The sequence below is a fragment of the Tachysurus fulvidraco genome, chromosome 7, assembly GCF_022655615.1.
Source record: "Tachysurus fulvidraco isolate hzauxx_2018 chromosome 7, HZAU_PFXX_2.0, whole genome shotgun sequence".
Classification (NCBI taxonomy): domain Eukaryota; kingdom Metazoa; phylum Chordata; class Actinopteri; order Siluriformes; family Bagridae; genus Tachysurus; species Tachysurus fulvidraco.
This window is the reverse complement of record NC_062524.1, coordinates 12,505,388-12,511,502: the sequence shown is the minus strand read 5'-3', so window position 1 is coordinate 12,511,502 and position 6,115 is coordinate 12,505,388. Positions and strand designations below refer to the sequence as shown.

The window sequence follows — 6,115 nt, the reverse complement described above, 5'->3', positions numbered from 1 at the left end:
CACAGCAGAAGTCTACTCTTGCAAATGTTTTAACACTTTTTCATTTGTTTCACACATTTTTCACACCCTTTGTCAAAACAGTTATCACAGATCTCATTGAAAGACCCCAAACTCTATTGGATTCACTGTGTTGAAAAAAGGAAAAATCTATTCCCAGCTGATAGAACTTGCATAATTATAAATCTCTATGCACCTGTGTGAAACTCATTTGCACAACTCTTCAATCAGCAATCAGTCCTCATCCATCTATAAAAGATGCCACCTCTGTGTTGCTATTTGCAAACATGGATCAAACAAACCATAGGCACGGAAGGAGAGTAAAAGGCCATGGCAGAGGGGCCTGAGGAAGAGGAGTTTGTATGCATGGTGGAGGAGCTGCAGCAGCAAGAGGACAAAATCAAGCTCAAGTTTCAAATGAAATTTGGGCAACAATTATTGACCATGTCATCAATCATGGCTTGTCCTTTAGAAAGGCTGGACAAAGGGTCCAGCCCATTCTGAGTGGAAGCACAGGCAACAGTAACTGCAGATCAGGGGGCATTTAGAAATATAAATAGTGTGAGTTTGGCAACTATAGATCGATTCCTCAAACGAAACCATGTCAGAATGAAGCAGCTGTACAGAGTTCCATTTCAAAGAAACTCTGACATCGTAAAGGAGGCACGATTCCAGTATGTGCAGGTACAAATTTTTTATTGTAATACCTTGAGTATGATGTTGATGAGAACCTGTGGCATAATCGTCAAGAACGAATGGACTAAAAGTGAAAGATAATATATATATATATTTCTTTTTTTTAAAAGGTATTTCCACCCATAAGTTTTCTTTGGTACCTTTTTTTTTCAGTATCCTTTAGAGTTTGTAAAGTATAATATTTCATGATGGCTGCATTTTGTATTTTGTTGTCCATTGTGTAATGATTGATTGAAAGAATAAATTAATTTGACCACAAGTTGCGGTTTTTGATGGAAATATTTGCTTATGTTGCATGTTTTTAATGTTTTGTGAGTGTTAGAGCATTTTGCTAACAAAATGAGTTATTTTGGCCATTGAGCTTCAGTTTTATCCTGTGTGTTAACTGTTTTGATAATGTGATGTCAGAGTGGGCAAATGTGTTTAAGCAATCGAGAAAAAATGTAAAACTGTGAGAATCTGTCCTGGATGAGCTGCCACTGAAACCTAAATTATTACTTATGGGGTAAATTCTTTCATTTAAAAGATACTGAGCTTGTTGTAGATAATTGGTCATTGGTAATTTCCTCTGTCTGGAAAGCTGTAAGTTCAAATCTCAGGGCCGTCAGAAAGACCCGTAATTCAGCTGCTCAGGGTCCTCTTTCACTTTATTTGTATAAAAAATGACTTTAGATCATTTAGAGGACAGTAAGATGTAATTACAGGTAATTTATCGGTTCTAAAAGCAGTGGGGTTCATGTGGGATGGCCGTTTGCAAACAGAAGTGATATTTAAAATAGCAGGTGTGAAGAATCTCAATTTCCTACTGCTTAGCACTTAGACGTGTTACAATAGCAGCTCAGGACAGAGACACTTAAAAGTGTGAACAATTCTTAAAGGTATGAATTCTTATATTTTTATTAATAATACATCCCAGAAGTCTGGCTGTGTTTAATAACTGTCTTTACAGTTTTTTTCAATCGCTAACAAGCGCTTACCTATACTTAAGATAATTTTTCTAAACTCTTAACACAGACTTACACCTACAAAACACAATTGGCCAAATTGATCATTTTCCTCTCAAAAACACATTTTGTTAAATATATACTAACTCTCCATTTCAAAACAGAACACATCTTTCTCTGCACACACTAACTTTACCGAAACACTGGAAATCTGACTCAAAATGAAATTATTCTGTCAAAGAATAACACTTGTTTTCACTTCACAAGGTATATGCAGCCAATCAAAGTACACCAGGTTTCAAAATACTGGCTATTGTTGACATTAGAAAAACTGCATAGACTTTTATGTTTCAGGTAACATGCAATCCACCTTTTACACAAAATGTCTAAGTTGGGAACTGTATGTCCACATGTACAGTAATGTTCACATTCAAACGCATTCCAGTAAAAAGCAAATCAGTTATTTTTTTCTTTACTGTTTACTAAAGGAGGTACAGTAGAAACACAATATAATAGAACAGAAAAGGTTTTACAGCATTGCTTACAGTGAACAAAATATCATATATAAGAGCATTCTGAAAAACAAAAAACAAAACAAAAAACAAAACAGAAAAAAGCCCAGATAAGAAGGGGGGGAACTAAAAATAGCACAAAATTACTGTAATGTATCTAATCCCTGCAATCTTCAGGGTTAGGCCACATGTTTTTGTCAGCATCACATCTGATATCATCCAAAGGCGATGCACCTGGGATAAAATCGCTTGGTATGTCGGATCCACCTTGGCAATCTTGAACTGTGATGTCCCTGCAGCCAGCATCCATGGCTTCAAGGAGGGACATCTGGTCATGTGGCTGATGGTCATAAACCTTCCACCTCCATGCAGAAAAGAACTCCTCTATGGGGTTGAGGAAAGGTGAATAGGGTGGAAGGAAGAGACTTACCAGTCTTGGGTGGACTTCAAATCATGCTGTTATTGCTTGCGAATGATGGAAAGCAACTTTGTCTCAGGTAATTACAAATGTCCTCATGTTTTCACCCTCCTGATCCTGCTCTGGTACCAGGCGCTGGTGGAGATCATTGAGAGAGGCAAGGAGGCGTTAGGTACTATAGGGTCCAACCTGACATCTGTGAAGGAGTAATCCTGCATTTGCCATTGCTGCACACATGGTAATGTCTGCCCCTCTCTGTCCTGGCACATCAACTGTGGCCCTTTTTCCAACTATATTTCGTCCACGTCGACGCCTTTTGGATAGATTGAATCCTGCCTCATCTAAGTACAGTAAATGAATTCATGAGGGGCCTGGTTGGCCTTCAATTCCATAACTCTCTGAAACAAAGTTTATGTATATCATGTCATTACTGTATACCATACTATACTGTAACCTATTGCTGTGTAGGTTTCCCACTTGCAAAGTGCAAAGCTTATAGAACTGGACATTGAATTGAATATACACTATACCTGGACATATTGTCGTCGTAGTTCCTTGACTCTCTCACTGTTCCTCTCAAAGGGAACAGTGTACAGCTGCTTCATCCGCACTCTGTGTTTGGACAATGTAAAGATGTTGCATTCTTTAGAGGGGAAAAAATCAACATATGAATTACTGTATGACCTTACTGTCATATCAAGTGAGAATAGAAATGTAAAATGCAATACTTAACTGTTGGTTTGTTGAAAAATGCGAATAATGGAGGTGATTGTTTGTTTATTATCAGCTGAGATATATTGTTTTTGAACTGATATCATTGCAGAAGCAGAGGTTTTTATACTGTATCTAAGGTTTGGAATATTGTTTTTGCTATTGTGGGATGTTGTGTGTTAACATTCGTGAATACTACAAAAACAATCCATAATTTTGTTGGGAGGTATAGCTTGTCTGTTAAGGAAATGTAAGCATTGTGGAAATGTGTTCACTGATTGCATATTGTGTGAAAAGGACATGAAATGTGTGAATGGTATGGCCACAAAAGACTGATGCTGTGCTAATTGTGTTTAGAGTTTTGAAAATGTGACAACTGTTTGGACAAACACTTGTTAGCGACTGAAAAAAACTGTAATACGTTGTATACATCTGTTAGATTACACTTAAGACTCCTTGATTAAGGAAAATTCTAGTTATTATTTAAGAAGGCATTATGTTCTGAGAAATCCAACATTTAAAAACCAGTATCAGAATTTGTAAATAAAACTTTTTTTTTTACACACTTTTAGTAATGTATTAAGCTAAACTTAACAAAATTGGAGTTAACTCTGAATGGGAATTTATTACTTAATGGATCCACACACACACACACACACACACACACACACACACACACACACACACACACACACACACACACACACACAGACACACACACACACACACACTAAATCACCCCAGGCAATCCAACCTACCAACATGTTTTTGGGAGATTGTAGAAAAATCTGAGAAAATCTGAGGGGAGAAAACACGTGAGACGCCACACAGGAAGTAACTGGATCTCAGGACTGAACTGGAGGCACAGGAGGTGTGGTGTAACTAACACCACCACCATGCTGATCACATACTCTCTTTAAATGTCCGGGTAAGTAATTATAAGTAATTAGCTAATGTAGCTGGATATTCAGACACATTTCTACTTTCAAATATCCGAGTGACTCTGAGCTTCTGAGGACGTGACCATCTTATTCCAGCTTTTCAGTATGGTAACATTTCTCAAGACGCATCAAGGCGCTTGGCAAAGAAGTTCATTTGGCCTCCAAAAGTCATCTCAGCTACCAGAACAATGCCTACGAGTCTCATAGACATCATATTGTACAATAATCAAACAATATTGATCATATTACCATTGCGTCAGTCAGCTTTGTGCTCTGGTCTTCATCAGTGAACATTTAAAGCCTTCAGCTGGAAGGAATTACTGTTAAGTCTGTAATGATCTCAGAAATGATGCTGACCTCAGGAGCTCTTGGTTTCACAATTCCACTGGACCATACACTGTTGTAAAAAAGGACATTATTTACATTAACATTATTTACGTTCACATTATTTCCTGTTCTGTAAAGCTGCTATAATATGTTTTATAAGTACAGTATTTTCCACACTATAAGTTGCACCTAAAAGCCTTAAATTTTCTCAAAAATAAGTCGTGCGCCTAATAATCCGGTGCGCCTTATGTGTGCACCGAGTTCCAAAAATCTGTAAAAATGTTGTTGTTACTGTAAATGGAATGGAATTGAACTGTTACAAGATACAGAGGTTGCGTTTGCTTTACTCAGAACTAGTGCTGCACGATTAATGATATCGCAATCGCGATATCAAGCCTGTGCGATTGTATGACGCAAAATGCTGCGATTATATGAAACAGGTAAATAATAAATAAATGCATGTGTGGACATGATAACCCATTCTCTCTGAAAGCTGTTTGTCTATTTTCATACAATACACCGCTATCCGCTAATTACAAAAAAAAAAAAAAAGACCAGCAGTGAGTTTCAGTTTAGGCAGTGGCACGTGTGGCGGTATGGTCATGTAGTGTCTTTTTCCGGTGTGCAGCGCAGAACGGATGAAGATGGATGCCGAGCAGACGGACATTGAACTGGTGGCCTGAAAAAACGCTACCTCTGTTATATGTAGTGTTAATTTCGTCAGACGAGACGAAATATGTTCGTCAACAAACTTTTTTTTTCATGACTAAGACGAGACGATGACAAGACTGCACCACTGTCCAAAAACGCTGACTAAGACAAAATTATCATGCATTATTGTTGACGAAAAAAGACGAGACGAAAATGTTTTGTATAAAATAAAAACTAAGATTAAATCTCTCTTCATTTTCGTCTACATTTGTCTCTGCTTTTTCATCAGCTGTTACACCTTTAAAATATTCAGAACGAGTTCGCGGCTTCGCGCTGTTGCTCGTTACAGGTCTCATACGCCTGTGGCTGCAACACGAAACTGCTGAACAATTGTATTGCTTCCGCTAAAGAAAATAGTGCGCTCCGTCTCTACGGTTAGAATCCTGTGTGTCCATTCCAACGCTCTGTTTTTCATGGCAACGGTATGTTATCACGAAATAAAATAGTGTGTGCATAGAAAAAATTCGTCCACACGCCGCTCAAAAAAATAAATAAATAAAATCCTGAGTGCAAGTCCACCGTCTAGGCGGCTTTTTGTGTTAAATGGTATTTCCTGTCGCTGCGCAGGCGCTTTTATTGTACATGACCGCTTATGTCCCGATGACCCGTCTTTGCATTACGATTAAAAGCAGTATCAATAAAGTAAAAAATATGATGTGCAGTCAAGTTCGAGTGTATGCACTGTTTAAACGAGTGTTCTCAACTTCTCACTGATACTTTTGTGATTCGCGGAGCTTTGACAAGATTTATAGCCTTGATATTGTTTCTTATTCAAAAGTGGTGACAGAAAAAACTCTTTACCCCCAACCTGAAACCTCTTCCCCTGTCACAATCACATCATAATCAAAAGCAATAATT

General features: G+C 37.8%; 1 long non-coding RNA gene across 1 annotated transcript; it reads right to left on the bottom strand.

Annotated features, from left to right (window-relative positions):
* Positions 1–2,234: 2,234 nt before the first annotated feature.
* Positions 2,235–5,351, bottom strand: LOC113641247. Its single transcript, XR_003440258.2, has 3 exons — positions 4,469–5,351; positions 3,098–3,210; positions 2,235–2,965 (listed from the first exon to the last, which is right to left on the bottom strand). It is a non-coding gene; the product is annotated as an uncharacterized LOC113641247 (long non-coding RNA).
* Positions 5,352–6,115: the final 764 nt, after the last annotated feature.